The 19,917-nt window shown below is 38.3% G+C and overlaps 1 protein-coding gene across 1 annotated transcript in view; it reads right to left on the reverse strand.

Annotated features, from left to right (window-relative positions):
* The window catches only part of LOC134823749 (myelin expression factor 2-like), a 75,852-nt gene that overhangs the window by 41,772 nt on the left and 14,163 nt on the right, over positions 1 to 19,917 (reverse strand). The window lies entirely within an intron of this gene.

Here is a 19,917-nt window from a genome sequence, read left to right on the forward strand (position 1 = left end):
AAATATAAAATATTACCTGACAGTCAAGTCAGAAATGTCTGAATCATGAGAGAAAAGTGTTCCTTTGTTGTCCACCCACTGAATATGTATCAAATTGGCAGCTGATCCTTTTATTGAACAAGTCAACGTTGATGCACTACCTGCTCGCACGTCATAGCTTTTCACCATTATCTCTGAAATTAATACATCCAATATATATAACAATTTGCAGTTATTTAAAATACTACAATTTATAATTCATAATCCACTATGAATGTTTAACTGCAAGTGCAAGATTCAAATTCGTCCTAAAATCAATAACTGTATTGAAAAATGAGTAATGACACTGTTTGGCATTTAAAGAACATACCATAAACGTTAAGATTGACGGTGGTATCCGAGTGGCTGGAATCAGGTAAAAAACCGGAAGTTACTCTGCAAGTGTAAGCAGTATCTTCATTGACAAGAGTTCCGTCTACAGCAAGAGTTGATGTCTGTCTCCCTCCAGAGAAGCTTCCTTGGGCAGGGGTGAACTTTTCAGCTGGAACTGGTCCCGTACTAGTTCGCCAGGTTACTGTTGCTGTTTCAATAATTCCGATGATAACACAGGATATTGTTGTTGCAGAGCCTTTCTTTACTTCTTTGTTTACCGATTCAACGTCTGAAGTAAGTTTTGGTAATGGTACATTTACAAATTGTGCAATTATGGCTATCGTGTGATAATTGTATTTCATCGTGATAATATTGAGTTAAATTGAAAGTTGATTGTAATATATAAAATCGTATACCTTACAAGACATTTTTGTGGCGGACCAATTTGCGACGACCGAAATTTTGGCGGTCCGAAAATATGGCGAAATTGAACGAAAACCGTCACATTTCGGACGTCACAGAAAATAAGGGTATTTTTCATCATTTTTGATTTTGTTTTCTGACTCAAAGGAAATTCAAAATTTTCTAAAAATCGGTAAAATCATGTTGAAACAAAATGAAACTTATAAATCGACTTCTTCATCTTCCTCTAAGGGGTCCGGCTCGACTCTTTCAGTTTCACTTATTGAGTTTGATATTAAATTGTTTATCTTGACTTAGTCTCTTATAAGACGTTTATGTTAGCACATAAATGTAATTTAAATTATAAATTTAAAACGTATTACTTGACATTAAATTCATCATGGAATATTGTGTTTATTTGTCCCACCAGTTGGTAGACATCAGATCAGTATTTTCAAAACCATTTTGAGTGATTTAAATAAAAGAAATATTAATTTATGTAATTTGACAGATTTGACAGAACTTCGACATATAGCCTCGAACAGAAACCATTGGAGAAATTTATTTAGTTTCTGATACTTTAATTTTTTGGGTTAAATATTTAAGTTTGTTTTCAGAGTTCTTCACGTAGACTTATCAGATCCTTAGGATGTTTTTATATTACTACTTCGGACTTGTGTAAAGTTTGATAATAATAATGTCCCACCATCATATCACTAACTTTTCAAGAACAAAATGAATCGATGAAGCCACAATTATTGGAATAAGCTAAAAATAATGCGACGGATTCTATTACGACGACCGAAATTTTGGCGGTCCGAAAATATGGCGAAATTTCGGGAAAACCGTCGCATTTCGTACGTTATGAAAATGTCTTGTAAGGTAAATACAAAAAAACTACATTGCAAAAGAACTTCAGTTGAATTTAAAGAACATACCATAAACGTTTAGATTGACGGTGGTATCCGAGTGGCTGGAATCAGGTAAAGATCCGGAAGTTATTTTGCAAGTGTAGGCAGTATCTTCATTGACAAGAGTTCCGTCTACAGCAAGAGTTGATGTCTGTGTCCCTCCGGAGAAGCTTCCTTGGACAGGGGTGAACTTTTCAGCTGGAAGTGGTCCCGTACTAGTCTGCCAAGTTACTGTTACTGTTTCAGTTATACCGATAATAACACAGGATATTGTTGTTGCAGAGCCTTTCTTTACTTCTTTGTTTACCGATTCAACGTCTGAAGTAAGTTTTGGTAATGGTACATTTACAAATTGTGCAATTTATAACGCTCACTTGATATAAACATGTTGCTGTTCTGATAATGATTTAAATTGAAAGTTGATTGTAAGATATAAAATCGTATAAATACAAAAAAATCCATTGCAAAAGAACTTCAGTTGGAGTTTAAAGAACATACCATAAACGTTAAGATTGACAGTGGTATCCGAGTGGCTGGAATCAGGTAAAGATCCGGAAGTTATTCTGCAAGTGTAGGCAGTATTTTCATTGACAAGAGTTCCGTCTACAGCAAGAGTTGATGTCTGTGTCCCTCCGGAGAAGCTTCCTTGGACAGGGGTGAATTTTTCAGCTGGAACTGGTCCCGTACTAGTCCGCCAAGTTACTGTTGCTGTTTCAATAATTCCGATGATAACACAGGATATTGTTGTTGCAGAGCCTTTCTTTACTTCTTTGTTTACCGATTCAACGTCTGAAGTAAGTTTTGGTAATGGTACATTGACAAATTTTACAATTTATAACACTCGTGTGATAATTATCTTTAATGTTTGCATCAACCTGCCTGTGCAGCGGGCTGAGGATAACAAAGTGTTGTCACACGGGGCAGTGCTGCAGAGAACTGCCATCAGCTCTGGTCAGGATACAGTCGTCCTTGATACTGACTATGCAGATGATTTGGCTATCATGGACAACACCAAGGACGGTCTCCAGGAGACGACTGATCTTTTATGCAAGTATGCGGCTCAGGCTGGCCTCAGAATCAATGCGAAGAAAACAGAGGTTATGGCCATCGGCAAGAATACATCACAGAGGCCGTATACTGAAGCATCAACGGTGGACATTACAGTAGGAGACACGGCTATCCAGCAAGTCAGCAACTTCACTTACCTTGGGTCGATTATATCAAGTGATGGGACTATTGACCGGGACTTGTCTGCACGGATCCAGAAAGCCTCAGGAGCATTCAATCAGCTCGGTAATATTTGGAAGAATCGCAATATCCAAACTAACACCAAAATACGGATATATGTTGCAGCGGTTCTAACAATATTACTTTATGGAAGCGAATTCTGGAACACTACTTCAAAGCAACTACATCGCTTCGAAGTTTTTCATCAAAACTGTTTGAGGAGAATCCTTCGAATTAAGTGGTTCCACCGAACGAGCAATGTTCAAGTGTTGGAGCGGGCAAGAATAAACCCGGTTATAACCTACATCAGTGCCAACCGTCTTCGCTGGTTTGGACATGTTTCTAGAATGCCGGACACCAGGCTACCAAAGTATCTATTGGAATGGACACCTGCTCACGGCCGAAGATCACGTGGGCGGCCAAGAAAGAATTGGCGAACCTGTGTCCTAGAAGACGCAGTTACATTCACAGGAGATCCAGACATTGTATTTGATAAGGTCCGAGAGTCGGCAGGAAACCGAAAGCACTGTAGAGAGATGATACGACATAAGCGGCAATTCCTTGGTGCAGGCCACTCGAATGATTGAGGAGACTTATCAAGTATCAAGTATCAAGTAAAGTGATAATTATATTTCGTCGTCATGAAAATGATTTAAATTGAAAGTTGATTGTAATATATAAAATCGTATAAAAACAAAAAAACTGCATTGCAAAAGAACTTCAGTTGGAGTTTAAAGAACATACCATAAACGTTAAGATTGACGGTGGTATCCGAGTGGCTGGAATCAGGTAAAGATCCGGAAGTAACTCTGCAAGTGTAGGCAGTATCTTCATTGACAAGAGTTCCGTCAACAGCAAGAGTTGATGTCTGTGTCCCTCCGGAGAAGCTTCCTTGGACAGGGGTGAACTTTTCAGCTGGAACTGGTCCCGTACTAGTCTGCCAAGTTACTGTTACTGTTTCAGTTATTCCGATGATAACACAGGATATTGTTGTTGCAGAGCCTTTCTTTACTTCTTTGTTTACCGATTCAACGTCTGAAGTAAGTTTTGGTAATGGTACATTGACAAATTTTACAATTTATAACACTCGTGTGATAATTGTATTTCGTCGTGATGATATTGAGTTAAATTGAAAGTTAATTGTAATATATAAAATCGTATAAAAACAAAAAAACTGCATTGCAAAAGAACTTCAGTTGGAGTTTAAACTTTAAAGAACATACCATAAACGTTTAGATTGACGGTGGTATCCGAGTGGCTGGAATTAGGTAAAGATCCGGAAGTTATTCTGCAAGTGTAGGCAGTATCTTCATTGACAAGAGTTCCGTCTACAGCAAGAGTTGATGTCTGTGTCCCTCCGGAGAAGCTTCCTTGGACAGGGGTGAACTTTTCAGCTGGAACTGGTCCCGTACTAGTCTGCCAAGTTACTGTTACTGTTTCAGTTATTCCGATGATAACACAGGATATTGTTGTTGCAGAGCCTTTCTTTACTTCTTTGTTTACCGATTCAACGTCTGAAGTAAGTTTTGGTAATGGTACATTTACAAATTGTGCAATTTATAACGCTCACTTGATATAAACATGTTGTTGTTCTGATAATGATTTAAATTGAAAGTTGATTGTAAGATATAAAATCGTATAATATCAAAAAACTGCATTGCGAAAAAATTTCTGTTGGAGTTTAAAGAACATACCATAAACATTAAGATTGACGGTGGTATCCGAGTGGCTGGAATCAGGTAAAGATCCGGAAGTTATTCTGCAAGTGTAGGCAGTATCTTCATTGACAAGAGTTCCGTCTACAGCAAGAGTTGATGTCTGTGTCCCTCCGGAGAAGCTTCCTTGGACAGGGGTGAACTTTTCAGCTGGAACTGGTCCCGTACTAGTCCACCAAGTTACTGTTGCTGTTTCAATAATTCCGATGATGACACAGGATATTGTTGTTGCAGAGCCTTTCTTTACTTCTTTGTTTACCGATTCAACGTCTGAAGTAAGTTTTGGTAATGGTACATTGTCAAATTTTACAATTTATAGCACTCGTGTGATAATTATATTTCGTCTTCATGATAATGATTTAAATTGAAAGTTGATTGTGATATATAAAATCGTATAAAAACAAAAAAACTGCTTTGCAAAAGAACTTCAGTTGGAATTTATAGAACATACCATAAACGTTAAGATTGACAGTGGTATCCGAGTGGCTGGAATCAGGTAAAGATCCGGAAATTATTCTGCAAGTGTAGGCAGTATCTTCATTGACAAGAGTTCCGTCTACAGCAAGAGTTGATGTCTGTGTCCCTCCGGAGAAGCTTCCTTGGACAGGGGTGAACTTTTCAGCTGGAACTGGTCCCGTACTTGTCTGCCAAGTTACTGTTACTGTTTCAGTTATTCCGATGATAACACAGGATATTGTTGTTGCAGAGCCTTTCTTTACTTCTTTGTTTACCGATTCAACGTCTGAAGTAAGTTTTGGTAATGGTACATTGACAAATTTTACAATTTGTAACACTCGTGTGATAATTATATTTCGTCGTCATGAAAATGATTTAAATTGAAAGTTGATTGTAATATATAAAATCGTATACCTTACTCGGGAATATTATAACCGGGATAAAGTGGTGGGTTTTGGAAGATTCCGCCATATTTTCCCGGTCAAAAATTTTACCAGTCATAAAAAAACCCGCCGACTCAGATTATGGGATTTCAAGGGGTGGTGGTCATCATATTTTACCTGAAGTCTCATATGTGCTAGAGAAGACTTTTGAAGCAGTGGATGGAGGGCTGTAACTTTATTGGCGGTTGCTACCATAATTTCGTTATAAAAATCACAATTTGGTTATAGAAATCAGATTTCAGGGTGGACCGTGATTCTCACTTCTCTTGCCCATGAATCAGTGAATTGTAGAGAAGAAAACAATTTATATGTTATAGAAGAAAACGAAATTAATAATAATATATAATATATAGTATAATAACAATGTCTCTAAAGATTGATCGCTACTCGTGTGCAGTGTGTAGACTAAAGAAAGAGGGAGTTTTCCCGTTAAAGTAACTTGTGGCCACATCCCGCTAGAAGTGAGTAAACTGTGCCACTATTTCATGGTCCACGGTGGATTGATTACTGAAGCAGTTGAAGACGCAAAGCCAAGACGTTCCCCAATACCAAGCGGTGGGCAGGAAATTAAGCTCCGGCTGACCTTCAGAGCAGTAGCCCCATTAGCGGACAAAATGAAAGTCTTGTTAAGACAACAATACAACTTCGAATTTGACTGTCAGCAGCTCAGGGGGATATCAATAATGATAATGGCGGGGACATTAGCGATAATGAGAATGAGAATACGCTTTAATGAAGATTTGACTTATTATTGCTTAGATTTATTTTCCTTTAAATAGACGTGTCTTTTTTTTCTATTTCTGAGTAATATCAATAACTGTAAATTGAAATAACTTCTCTAACAAGTAACAAAAACAGAAATTTCGGTTGAACATTTGTTGACCTCTGAAAAAAACTTGAAAGGTCGTCCACCGGTAAATACATGACCGGGATAATTTAGCGGGTTTTGGGAAAGTTCGCCATATTTTCCCGGTCATTAATTTTCCCAGTCATAAATTAACCCGCTATAATATTCCCGAGTAAGGTAAATACAAAAAAACTGCATTGCAAAAGAACTTCAGTTGGAGTTTAAAGAACATACCATAAACGTTTAGATTGACGGTGGTATCCGAGTGGCTGGAATCAGGTAAAGATCCGGAAGTTATTCTGCAAGTGTAGGCAGTATCTTCATTGACAAGAGTTCCGTCAACAGCAAGAGTTGATGTCTGTGTCCCTCCGGAGAAGCTTCCTTGGACAGGGGTGAACTTTTCAGCTGGAACTGGTCCTGTACTAGTCCGCCAAGTTACTGTTGCTGTTTCGATAATTCCGATGATAACACAGGATATTGTTGTTGCAGAGCCTTTCTTTACTTCTTTGTTTACCGATTCAACGTCTGAAGTAAGTTTTGGTAATGGTACATTGACAAATTTTACAATTTATAACACTCGTGTGATAATTATATTTCGTCGTCATGAAAATGATTTAAATTGAAAGTTGATTGTAATATATAAAATCGTATAAAAACAAAATAACTGCATTGCAAAAGAACTTCAGTTGGAGTTTAAAGAACATACCATAAACGTTAAGATTGACAGTGGTATCCGAGTGGCTGGAATCAGGTAAAGATCCGGAAGTTATTCTGCAAGTGTAGGCAGTATCTTCATTGACAAGAGTTCCGTCTACAGAAAGAGTTGATGTCTGTGTCCCTCCGGAGAAGCTTCCTTGGACAGGGGTGAACTTTTCAGCAGGAACTGGTCCTGTACTAGTCTGCCAAGTTACTGTTGCTGTTTCAATAATTCCGATGATAACACAGGATATTGTTGTTGCAGAGCCTTTCTTTACTTTTTTGTTTACCGCTTCAACGTCTGAAGTAAGTTTTGGTATTGGTACATTGACAAATTTTACAATTTATAACACTCGTGTGATAATTATATTTCGTCGTCATGAAAATGATTTAAATTGAAAGTTGATTGTAATATATAAAATCGTATAAAAACAAAATAACTGCATTGCAAAAGAACTTCAGTTGGAGTTAAAAGAACATACCATAAACGTTAAGATTGACAGTGGTATCCGAGTGGCTGGAATCAGGTAAAGATCCGGAAGTTATTCTGCAAGTGTAGGCAGTATCTTCATTGACAAGAGTTCCGTCAACAGAAAGAGTTGATGTCTGTGTCCCTCCGGAGAAGCTTCCTTGGACAGGGGTGAACTTTTCAGCTGGAACTGGTCCTGTACTAGTCCGCCAAGTTACTGTTGCTGTTTCAATAATTCCGATGATAACACAAGATATTGTTGTTGCTGAGCCTTTCTTTACTTCTTTGTTTACCGATTCAACGTCTGAAGTAAGTTTTGGTAATGGTACATTGACAAATTTTACAATTTATAACACTCGTGGGTTCTTTTGCGATAGTCAAAACGCGACAACTAGCGCTGGATGGCGACAACTAGCGCTATCCAGCGCTAGTTGTCGCCATCCAGCGCTAGTTGTCGCTATCCAGCGCTGGATAACGCTGGCCAGCGCAAAATATATATGTTCGATAATTGTCGCTATCCAGCGCTAGTTGTCGCCATCCAGCGCTAGTTGTCGCCATCCAGCGCTAGTTGTCGCTATCCAGCGCTAGTTGTCGCTGGCTATGCGACACTGTCGCACGCGATAGTTTGCGATGGCCAGCGCAACTGGCCATCGCAGAAAACAGTTCGATAACTAGCGCTGGATAGCGACAACTAGCGCTGGATAGCGACAACTAGCGCTGGCCAGCGCTGGCCAGCGTTAAGCGATAGCCAGCGGTAACCAGCGCTAGCCAGCGCAATGTATCAAAATCATATACTTGCGATATTACTCGGATGACGATTAATCACTTTACACTTGACTGTCACGTGCCTTTTTTAACCCATTCTCTGACTCTAGCTGGTTCTGAACGACTTTTCGAAACCCCAACCCTCTAATCTGATCCCAACCCTAACCCTAACCCAATCCTTAACAAAAACATAATATGCTGAAACCCTAACAATAACGAGAAATTAGACTAACTTCCTTATACGGTCATATCACGTGATCGATACATGTACAGTTTTTCGCCAATATCTCGTCAGGAGAGCATTTTAACCCTATGTCATGGGCTTATGGGGGTTGATTCGGAATTGAATTAGCGTCCGAAAATACATCGATTGAAGTTGGACACAACCATCGGGGGCCCTTTTAGTTTTAGAACAATTTCGAAGATCGACTGTAGAGTGATTTAGCACGCTCGATATTAGTATTACTCGTCAGCCAGCGCTGGCCAGCGCAATATAGTTGCGATATTACTCGTCAGCTAGCGCTGGCCAGCGCTGGCTAGCGCTGGCTAGCGCTGGCTAGCGCTGGCTAGCGCTGGTTAGCGCTGGTTAGCGCTAGCTGACGAGTAATAGCGCAAAAATTTTGCGCTGGATATCGATGGCCAGCGCTGGCTATCGCTTAGCGCTGGCCAGCGCTGGCCAGCGCTAGTTGTCGCTATCCAGCGCTAGTTGTCGCTATCCAGCGCTAGTTATCGAACTGTTTTCTGCGATGGCCAGTTGCGCTGGCCATCGCAAACTATCGCGTGCGACAGTGTCGCATAGCCAGCGACAACTAGCGCTGGATAGCGACAACTAGCGCTGGATGGCGACAACTAGCGCTGGATGGCGACAACTAGCGCTGGATAGCGACAATTATCGAACATATATATTTTGCGCTGGCCAGCGTTATCCAGCGCTGGATAGCGACAACTAGCGCTGGATGGCGACAACTAGCGCTGGATAGCGCTAGTTGTCGCCATCCAGCGCTAGTTGTCGCGTTTTGACTATCGCAAAAGAACCCACTCGTGTGATAATTATATTTCGTCGTCATGAAAATGATTTAAATTGAAAGTTGATTGTAATATATAAAATTGTATAAAAACAAAAAAACTGCATTGCCACAGAAGTTCAGTTGGAGTTTAAAGAACATACCATAAACGTTAAGATTGACAGTGGTATCCGAGTGGCTGGAATCAGGTAAAGATCCGGAAGTTATTCTGCAAGTGTAGGCAGTATCTTCATTGACAAGAGTTCCGTCAACAGCAAGAGTTGATGTCTGTGTCCCTCCGGAGAAGATTCCTTGGACAGGGGTGAACTTTTCAGCTGGAACTGGTCCTGTACTAGTCCGCCAAGTTACTGTTGCTGTTTCAATATTTCCGATGATAACACAGGATATTGTTGTTGCAGAGCCTTTCTTTACTTCTTTGTTTACCGATTCAACGTCTGAAGTAAGTTTTGGTAATGGTACATTGACAAATTTTACAATTTATAACACTCGTGTGATAATTATATTTCGTCGTCATGAAAATGATTTAAATTGAAAGTTGATTGTAATATATAAAATCGTATAAAAACAAAAAAACTGCATTGCAAAAGAAGTTCAGTTGGAGTTTAAAGAACATACCATAAACGTTAAGATTGACAGTGGTATCCGAGTGGCTGGAATCAGGTAAAGATCCGGAAGTTATTCTGCAAGTGTAGGCAGTATCTTCATTGACAAGAGTTCCGTCAACAGAAAGAGTTGATGTCTGTGTCCCTCCGGAGAAGCTTCCTTGGACAGGGGTGAACTTTTCAGCTGGAACTGGTCCCGTACTAGTCCGCCAAGTTACTGTTGCTGTTTCAATAATTCCGATGATAACACAGGATATTGTTGTTGCAGAGCCTTTCTTTACTTCTTTGTTTACCGATTCAACGTCTGAAGTAAGTTTTGGTAATGGTACATTGACAAATTTTACAATTTATAACACTCGTGTGATAATTATATTTCGTCGTCATGAAAATGATTTAAATTGAAAGTTGATTGTAATATATAAAATTGTATAAAAACAAAAAAACTGCATTGCAAAAGAAGTTCAGTTGGAGTTTAAAGAACATACCATAAACGTTAAGATTGACAGTGGTATCCGAGTGGCTGGAATCAGGTAAAGATCCGGAAGTTATTCTGCAAGTGTAGGCAGTATCTTCATTGACAAGAGTTCCGTCAACAGCAAGAGTTGATGTCTGTGTCCCTCCGGAGAAGCTTCCTTGGACAGGGGTGAACTTTTCAGCTGGAACTGGTATTGTACTAGTCCGCCAAGTTACTGTTGCTGTTTCAGTTATACCGATGATAACACAGGATATTGTTGTTGCAGAGCCTTTCTTTACTTCTTTGTTTACCGATTCAACGTCTGAAGTAAGTTTTGGTAATGGTACATTGACAAATTTTACAAATTATAACACTCGTGTGATAATTGTATTTTGTCGTGATGATAATGACTTAAATTGAAAGTTGATTGTAATATATAAAATCGTATAAAAACAAAAAAACTGCATTGCAAAAGAACTTCAGTTGAAGTTTAAAGAACATACCATAAACGTTAAGATTGACGGTGGTATCCGAGTGGCTGGAATCATGTAAAGAACCGGAAGTAACTCTGCAAGTGTAGGCAGTATCTTCATTGACAAGAGTTCCGTCTACAGTTAAAGTTGATGTCTGTGTCCCTCCGGAGACGCTTCCTTGGACAGGGGTGAACTTTTCAGCTGGAACTGGTCCTGTACTAGTCCGCCAAGTTACTGTTGCTGTTTCAATAATTCCGATGATAACACAGGATATTGTTGTTGCAGAGCCTTTCTTTACTTCTTTGTTTACCGATTCAACGTCTGAAGTAAGTTTTGGTAAAGGTACATTTACGAATTGTGCAATTTATAACACTCGTGTGAAAATTATATTTCGTCGTGATGATAATGACTTAAATTAAAAGTTGATTGTAATATATAAAATCGTATAAATACAAAAAACTGCATTGCAAAAGAACTTCAGTTGGAGTTTCAAGAAAATACCATAAATGTTGAGATTGACGGTGGTATCTGAGTGGCTGGAATCAGGTAAAGATCCGGAAGTTATTCTGCAAGTGTAGGCAGTATCTTCATTGACAAGAGTTCCATCTACAGTTAAAGTTGATGTCTGTGTCCCTCCGGAGACGCTTCCTTGGACAGGGGTGAACTTTTCAGCTGGAACTGGTCCCGTACTAGTCCGCCAAGTTACTGTTGCTGTTTCAATAATTCCGATGATAACACAGGATATTGTTGTTGCAGAGCCTTTCTTTACTTCTTTGTTTACCGATTCAACGTCTGAAGTAAGTTTTGGTAATGGTAGATTTACAAATTGTGTAATTATAATGCTCATGCTCGTGTGATAATTGTATTTTGTCGTGATGATAATGACTTAAATTGAAAGTTGATTGTAATATATAAAATCGTATAAAAACAAAAAAACTGCATTGCAAAAGAACTTCAGTTGGAGTTTAAAGAACATACCATAAACGTTAAGATTGACGGTGGTATCCGAGTGGCTGGAATCAGGTAAAGAACCGGAAGTAACTCTGCAAGTGTAGGCAGTATCTTCATTGACAAGAGTTTCGTCTACAGTTAAAGTTGATGTCTGTGTCCCTCCGGAGACGCTTCCTTGGACAGGGGTGAACTTTTCAGCTGGAACTGGTCCTGTACTAGTCCGCCAAGTTACTGTTGCTGTTTCAGTTATTCCGATGATAACACAGGATATTGTTGTTGCAGAGCCTTTCTTTACTTCTTTGTTTAGTGATTCAACGTCTGTAGTAAGTTTTGATAATGGTACATTTACAAATTGTGCAATTATAATGCTCATTCTCATGTGATAATTGTATTTTGTCGTGATGATAATGCCTTAAATTGAAAGTTGATTGTAATATATAAAATCGTATAAAAACAAAAAAACTGCATTGCAAAAGAACTTCAGTTGAAGTTTAAAGAACATACCATAAACGTTAAGATTGACGGTGGTATCCGAGTGGCTGGAATCAGGTAAAGAACCGGAAGTAACTCTGCAAGTGTAGGCAGTGTCTTCATTGACAAGAGTTCCGTCTACAGTTAAAGTTGATGTCTGTGTCCCTCCGGAGAAGCTTCCTTGGACAGGGGTAAATTGTTCAGCTGGAACTGGTCCCGTACTAGTCCGCCAAGTTACTGTTGCTGTTTCAACAATTCCGATGATAACACAGGATATTGTTGTTGCAGAGCCTTTCTTTACTTCTTTGTTTACCGATTCAACGTCTGAAGTAAGTTTTGGTAATGGTACATTGACAAATTTTACAATTATGACTCTCGTGTGATAATTGTATTTCGTCGTGATGATATTGAGTTAAATTAAAAGCTGATTGTAATATATAAAATCGTATAAATACAAAAAAACTACATTGCAAAGGAACTTCAGTTGGAATTTAAAGAACATACCATAAACGTTTAGATTGACGGTGGTATCCGAGTGGCTGGAATCAGGTAAAGATCCGGAAGTTATTCTGCAAGTGTAAGCAGTATCTTCATTGACAAGAGTTCCGTCAACAGCAAGAGTTGATGTCTGTGTCCCTCCGGAGAAGCTTCCTTGGACAGGGGTGAACTTTTCAGCTGGAACTGGTCCTGTACTAGTCCGCCAAGTAACTGTTACTGTTTCAGTTATTCCGATGATAACACAGGATAATGTTGTTGCAGAGCTTTTCTTTACTTCTTTGTTTACCGATTCAACGTCTGAAGTAAGTTTTGGTAAAGGTTCATTTACAAATTGTGCAATTTATAACGCTAACTTGATATAAACATGTTGTTGTTCTGATAATGATTTAAATTGAAAGTTGATTGTAAGATATAAAATCGTATAATATCAAAAAACTGCATTGCGAAAAAATTTCAGTTGGAGTTTGAAGAACATACCATAAACATTAAGATTGACGGTGGTATCCGAGTGGCTGGAATCAGGTAAAGAACCGGAAGTTATTCTGCAAGTGTACGCAGTATCTTCATTGACAAGAGTTCCGTCTACAGCCAGAGTTGATGTCTGTGTCCCTCCGGAGAAGCTTCCTTGGACAGGGGTGAACTTTTCAGCTGGAACTGGTCCCGTACTAGTCTGCCAAGTTACTGTAACTGTTTCAGTTATTCCGATGATAACACAGGATATTGTTGTTGCAGAGCTTTTCTTTACTTCTTTGTTTACCGATTCAACGTCTGAAGTAAGTTTTGGTAAAGGTTCATTTACAAATTGTGCAATTTATAACGCTCACTTGATATAAACATGTTGTTGTTTTGATAATGATTTAAATTGAAAGTTGATTGTAAGATATAAAATCGTATAATATCAAAAAACTGCAATGCGAAAAAATTTCAGTTGGAGTTTAAAGAACATACCATACACATTAAGATTGACGGTGGTATCCGAGTGGCTGGAATCAGGTAAAGATCCGGAAATTATTCTGCAAGTGTAAGCAGTATCTTCATTGACATGAGTTCCGTCAACAGCAAGTGTTGATGTCTGTGTCCCTCCGGAGAAATTTCCTTGGACAGGGGTGAACTTTTCAGCTGGAACTGGTCCTGTACTAGTCCGCCAAGTTACTGTTGCTGTTTCAATAATTCTGATGATAACACAGGATATTGTTGTTGCAGAGCCTTTCTTTACTTCCTTGTTTACCGATTCAACGTCTGAAGTAAGTTTTGGTTATGGTACATTGACAAATTTTACAATTTATAACACTCGTGTGATAATTATATTTCGTGTTCATGATAATGATTTAAATTGAAAGTTGATCGCAATGCTGGCAAGCATTACCGTCGCCCTTATATTCACAATACTATTTACCCCCTATACTATTATATCCCCTTTATTGATTTCCAGGCATTAAGACTCATCGAAAGTAGTTCAGCAGGTACATTTAAGTTCAAAACATTCTAATTCAATGTTAAAGATGACAGGAATAAGAAATAGTTATATGGAGGTTTTTAAGAAATTTGTGCAAAATACGCGCCAGCATGTTATACGAAATTAGGTAAAAAAACCCAAGATCGCCATATTCAGGTGCCTTAAAAACCATGTTAAAATTGAGTTAGAGATCTGAAACTTTGCAGGGCGTCTAGACCTTGTCCAAATCGACTGTAAAAAAAATTTCATGTTTCAGGAGTATCGTGAAGTGGGTTTTCTGGAACCCCTGTTTTACAACAGATTGTCGTGAAGATACATATATAATAATATGTATAGACGCTTTTTGCAGTCAATTGTAGCCTACATTTAAGTGTCCGTAGATTCGAAAGTATAAACGATACAGTCATCTCGAACCTCAGGTTTTAAAGATAATCGTTTAAGCTTTAGTTTACATTGTATTGAAAAATAATTTAACGTCATCATCATCACTTGATGACGTCATCAAATTAAGTGTTTTAAAAACTTGATTTTTGACAAAGTAACAACTTTTCAAATCGATTTTACAGCATTAAGGAGTAATTTTATTCAAAATCTGAGGACATTTTCATCTTAGATAATTGTTCAAGCATTCCGAAAATCTACCGGAATAGTTTCCTACCTTGCTCCTTCATAAAGATATTTGCTATTGAAGTTAGTGCTTTTTTGAAGAATAATTTTATAAAAACACAAAAGTTGTGAATTAGTATTCTCTGGTGTTGGGCTATCTGTTGGGTTGTGGAGCTCAATTTTACTTCTTAAAGGTCTAAATTGTGTTATAGGTTAGTTTTAAAGTTAACAAGAAATGCGGCCGCTTTTCTTTTGTGGATGGCCGCTCAATTTCCCGATCCGTGATGGCGTATTTATCATATTCCATACAACCTGGGGACGGCCCAGTCTTTACTGTTTATATAAACATGCAAATATGGCGAAGTGACATGCCGACTGCCGAGCGCCGCCCAGTTAATATAATTCTATATTGAATTTGAAAATCGTGTATACTTCTATGTAACCATATGTTTATTGTTTATGCAACCTGACACGGATCTGTGCAAAATAGTAATACCAACTCAAAATAATAATAATATGCTATTAATTAGTGCCTAGTGGGATACGTACATGATGAAATTAATAATGTACTTGGTTGGTTCAGCGCCGCGCGCCAACAATTATATAATTCAGATTGTCACGCAAAATAACTTTGCGCAGGTAGTCACGTGGGCGATAACAGTGCTCGCAGGCACGTTCGGTCGCACACTCGCGCGCACACACGGTCGCAAAGCTACCATATAAAAAAAACCTCGATCGCTAACCCTTGTCCTTGACTCTTTTGTGCCTTCGGCACTTTGAGTCATGGATCGGGAAAAAATCGAAAAGTTGCACACGTGGGGACACGCCCAAATTTATTTAAAAAAGCTAAAATCACTAAAAATTTTGATTTTCACGATTTTTATCAACTTTGGAGTCCCGTTGTGATCAAAGTTCTTTTTGAAATCTTCTGAAACTTTGCATGCTTATCAAACTATATATTAAATACCACTATGCAAAAATTTACGGTGATTCAATATTGTATGCGCACGCAACGTCCGCTCAAAGTTTGCACGTGCGAAAGGTGAGAATTTTGCTCATTCGTGATTTCGAATATATTCTGCTTTACACGATATTTAAATGGCATTATATATGAATTTAATACCAACTTGAATGAGTAAAAAGTGCCATATTCAGTCGGTTATCGACAGATATACCTAACTAAACACAAGGAAACGTTTTCAAAGGCAGAATTTCGAAATCGTCGGAATTACCTCCTTGTTAATGAAGTTTCGATTGTGTAAATTATCCTGACATTATAATCAAAAAGAGATGATATTTGACCAAAACCCATAATCATGGGTAGAGTGTACCGCTGCCAGTGTCTCTCTTTTCCAAACAAAAGGAAATGATATTAATTTGAGGAACCGTCCGCTAATGCAAATTGATACCGAGAATGAAATCGGTCGCTCGCTTTTTCCATTCGATCACGGCTTACGAATTGTAATAAAGCTTATTGATTTGAAAAAGCGAGCGACCGATTTCATTCTCGGTATCAATTTGCATTAGCGGACGGTTCCTCAAATTAATATCATTTCCTTTTGTTTGGAAAAGAGAGACACTGGCAGCGGTACACTCTACCCATGATTATGGGTTTTGGTCAAATTGTAATATATAAAATCGTATAAAAACAAATAAACTGCATTGCAAAAGAACTTCAGTCGGAGTTTAAAGAACATACCATAAACGTTAAGATTGACAGTGGTATCCGAGTGGCTGGAATCAGGTAAAGATCCGGAAGTTATTCTGCAAGTGTAGGCAGTATCTTCATTGACAAAAGTTCCGTCAACAGCAAGAGTTGATGTCTGTGTCCCTCCGGAGAAGCTTCCTTGGACAGGGGTGAACTTTTCAGCTGGAACTGGTCCTGTACTAGTCCGCCAAGTTACTGTTGCTGTTTCAATAATTCCGATGATAACACAGGATATTGTTGTTGCAGAGCCTTTCTTTACTTCTTTTTTTACCGATTCAACGTCTGAAGTAAGCTTTGGTAATGGTACATTTACAAATTGTGCAATTTATAACGCTCACTTGATATAAACATGTTGTTGTTCTGATAATGATTTAAATTGAAAGATGATTGCAAGATATAAAATCGTATAATATCAAAAAACTGCATTGCGAAAATATTTCAGTTGGAGTTTAAAGAACATACCATAAACATTAAGATTGACGGTGGTATCCGAGTGGCTGGAATCAGGTAAAGATCCGGAAGTTATTCTGCAAGTGTAAGCAGTATCTTCATTGACAAGAGTTCCGTCTACAGCAAGAGTTGATGTCTGTGTCCCTCCGGAGAAGCTTCCTTGGACAGGGGTGAACTTTTCAGCTGGAACTGGTCCTGTACTAGTCCGCCAAGTTACTGTTGCTGTTTCAGTTATTCCGATGATAACACAGGATATTGTTGTTGCAGAGCCTTTCTTTACTTCTTTGTTTACCGATTCAACGTCTGAAGTAAGTTTTGGTAATGGTACATTTACAAATTGTGCAATTTATAACGCTCACTTGATATAAACATGTTGTTGTTCTGATAATGATTTAAATTGAAAGTTGATTGTAAGATATAAAATCGTATAATATCAAAAAACTGCATTGCGAAAAAATTTCAGTTGGAGTTTAAAGAACATACCATAAACGTTCAGATTGACAGTGGTATCCGAGTGGCTGGAATCAGGTAAAGATCCGGAAGTTATTCTGCAAGTGTAGGCAGTATCTTCATTGACAAGAGTTCCGTCTACAGCAAGAGTTGATGTCTGTGTCCCTCCGGAGAAGCTTCCTTGGACAGGGGTGAACTTTTCAGCTGGAACTGGTCCTGTACTAGTCCGCCAAGTTACTGTTGCTGTTTCAATAATTCCGATGATAACACAGGATATTGTTGTTGCAGAGCTTTTCTTTACTTCTTTGTTTACAGATTGAACGTCTGAAGTAAGCTTTGGTAATGGTACATTTACAAATTGTGCAATTTATAACGCTCACTTGATATAAACATGTTGTTGTTCTGATAATGATTTAAATTGAAAGATGATTGCAAGATATAAAATCGTATAATATCAAAAAACTGCATTGCGAAAATATTTCAGTTGGAGTTTAAAGAACATACCATAAACATTAAGATTGACGGTGGTATCCGAGTGGCTGGAATCAGGTAAAGATCCGGAAGTTATTCTGCAAGTGTAAGCAGTATCTTCATTGACAAGAGTTCCGTCTACAGCAAGAGTTGATGTCTGTGTCCCTCCGGAGAAGCTTCCTTGGACAGGGGTGAACTTTTCAGCTGGAACTGGTCCTGTACTAGTCCGCCAAGTTACTGTTGCTGTTTCAATAATTCCGATGATAACACAGGATATTGTTGTTGCAGAGCCTTTCTTTACTTCTTTGTTTACCGATTCAACGTCTGAAGTAAGTTTTGGTAATGGTACATTTACAAATCGTGCAATTATGGCTATTGTGTGATGATTGTATTTCATCGTGATAATATTGAGTTAAATTGAAAATTGATTGTAATATATAAAATCGTATAAACACAAAAAACCTACATTGCAAAAGAACTTCAGTTGGAGTTTAAAGAACATACCATAAACGTTCAGATTGACAGTGGTATCCGAGTGGCTGGAATCAGGTAAAGATCCGGAAGTTATTCTGCAAGTGTAGGCAGTATCTTCATTGACAAGAGTTCCGTCTACAGCAAGAGTTGATGTCTGTGTCCCTCCGGAGAAGCTTCCTTGGACAGGGGTGAACTTTTCAGCTGGAACTGGTCCTGTACTAGTCCGCCAAGTTACTGTTGCTGTTTCGATAATTCCGATGATAACACAGGATATTGTTGTTGCAGAGCCTTTCTTTACTTCTTTCTTTACCGATTCAACGTCTGAAGTAAGTTTTGGTAATGGTACATTTACAAATTGTGCAATTTATAACGCTCACTTGATATAAACATGTTGTTGTTCTGATAATGATTTAAATTGAAAGTTGATTGTAAGATATAAAATCGTATAATATCAAAAAACTGCATTGCGAAAAAATTTCAGTTGGAGTTTAAAGAACATACCATAAACGTTAAGATTGACAGTGGTATCCGAGTGGCTGGAATCAGGTAAAGATCCGGAAGTTATTCTGCAAGTGTAGGCAGTATCTTCATTGACAAGAGTTCCGTCTACAGCAAGAGTTGATGTCTGTGTCCCTCCGGAGAAGCTTCCTTGGACAGGGGTGAACTTTTCAGCTGGAACTGGTCCTGTACTAGTCCGCCAAGTTACTGTTGCTGTTTCAATAATTCCGATGATAACACAGGATATTGTTGTTGCAGAGCCTTTCTTTACTTCTTTGTTTACCGATTCAACGTCTGAAGTAAGTTTTGGTAATGGTACATTTACAAATCGTGCAATTATGGCTATTGTGTGATGATTGTATTTCATCGTGATAATATTGAGTTAAATTGAAAATTGATTGTAATATATAAAATCGTATAAATACAAAAAAACTACATTGCAAAAGAACTTCAGTTGGAGTTTAAAAAACATACCATAAACGTTCAGATTGACAGTGGTATCCGAGTGGCTGGAATCAGGTAAAGATCCGGAAGTTATTCTGCAAGTGTAGGCAGTATCTTCATTGACAAGAGTTCCGTCTACAGCAAGAGTTGATGTCTGTGTCCCTCCGGAGAAGCTTCCTTGGACAGGGGTGAACTTTTCAGCTGGAACTGGTCCTGTACTAGTCCGCCAAGTTACTGTTGCTGTTTCAATAATTCCGATGATAACACAGGATATTGTTGTTGCAGAGCTTTTCTTTACTTCTTTGTTTACAGATTGAACGTCTGAAGTAAGCTTTGGTAATGGTACATTTACAAATTGTGCAATTTATAACGCTCACTTGATATAAACATGTTGTTGTTCTGATAATGATTTAAATTGAAAGATGATTGCAAGATATAAAATCGTATAATATCAAAAAACTGCATTGCGAAAATATTTCAGTTGGAGTTTAAAGAACATACCATAAACATTAAGATTGACGGTGGTATCCGAGTGGCTGGAATCAGGTAAAGATCCGGAAGTTATTCTGCAAGTGTAAGCAGTATCTTCATTGACAAGAGTTCC

This window comes from Bolinopsis microptera, chromosome 11 (assembly GCF_026151205.1).
Source record: "Bolinopsis microptera isolate Bmic1 chromosome 11, MBARI_Bmic_1.0, whole genome shotgun sequence".
NCBI classification, from domain to species: domain Eukaryota; kingdom Metazoa; phylum Ctenophora; class Tentaculata; order Lobata; family Bolinopsidae; genus Bolinopsis; species Bolinopsis microptera.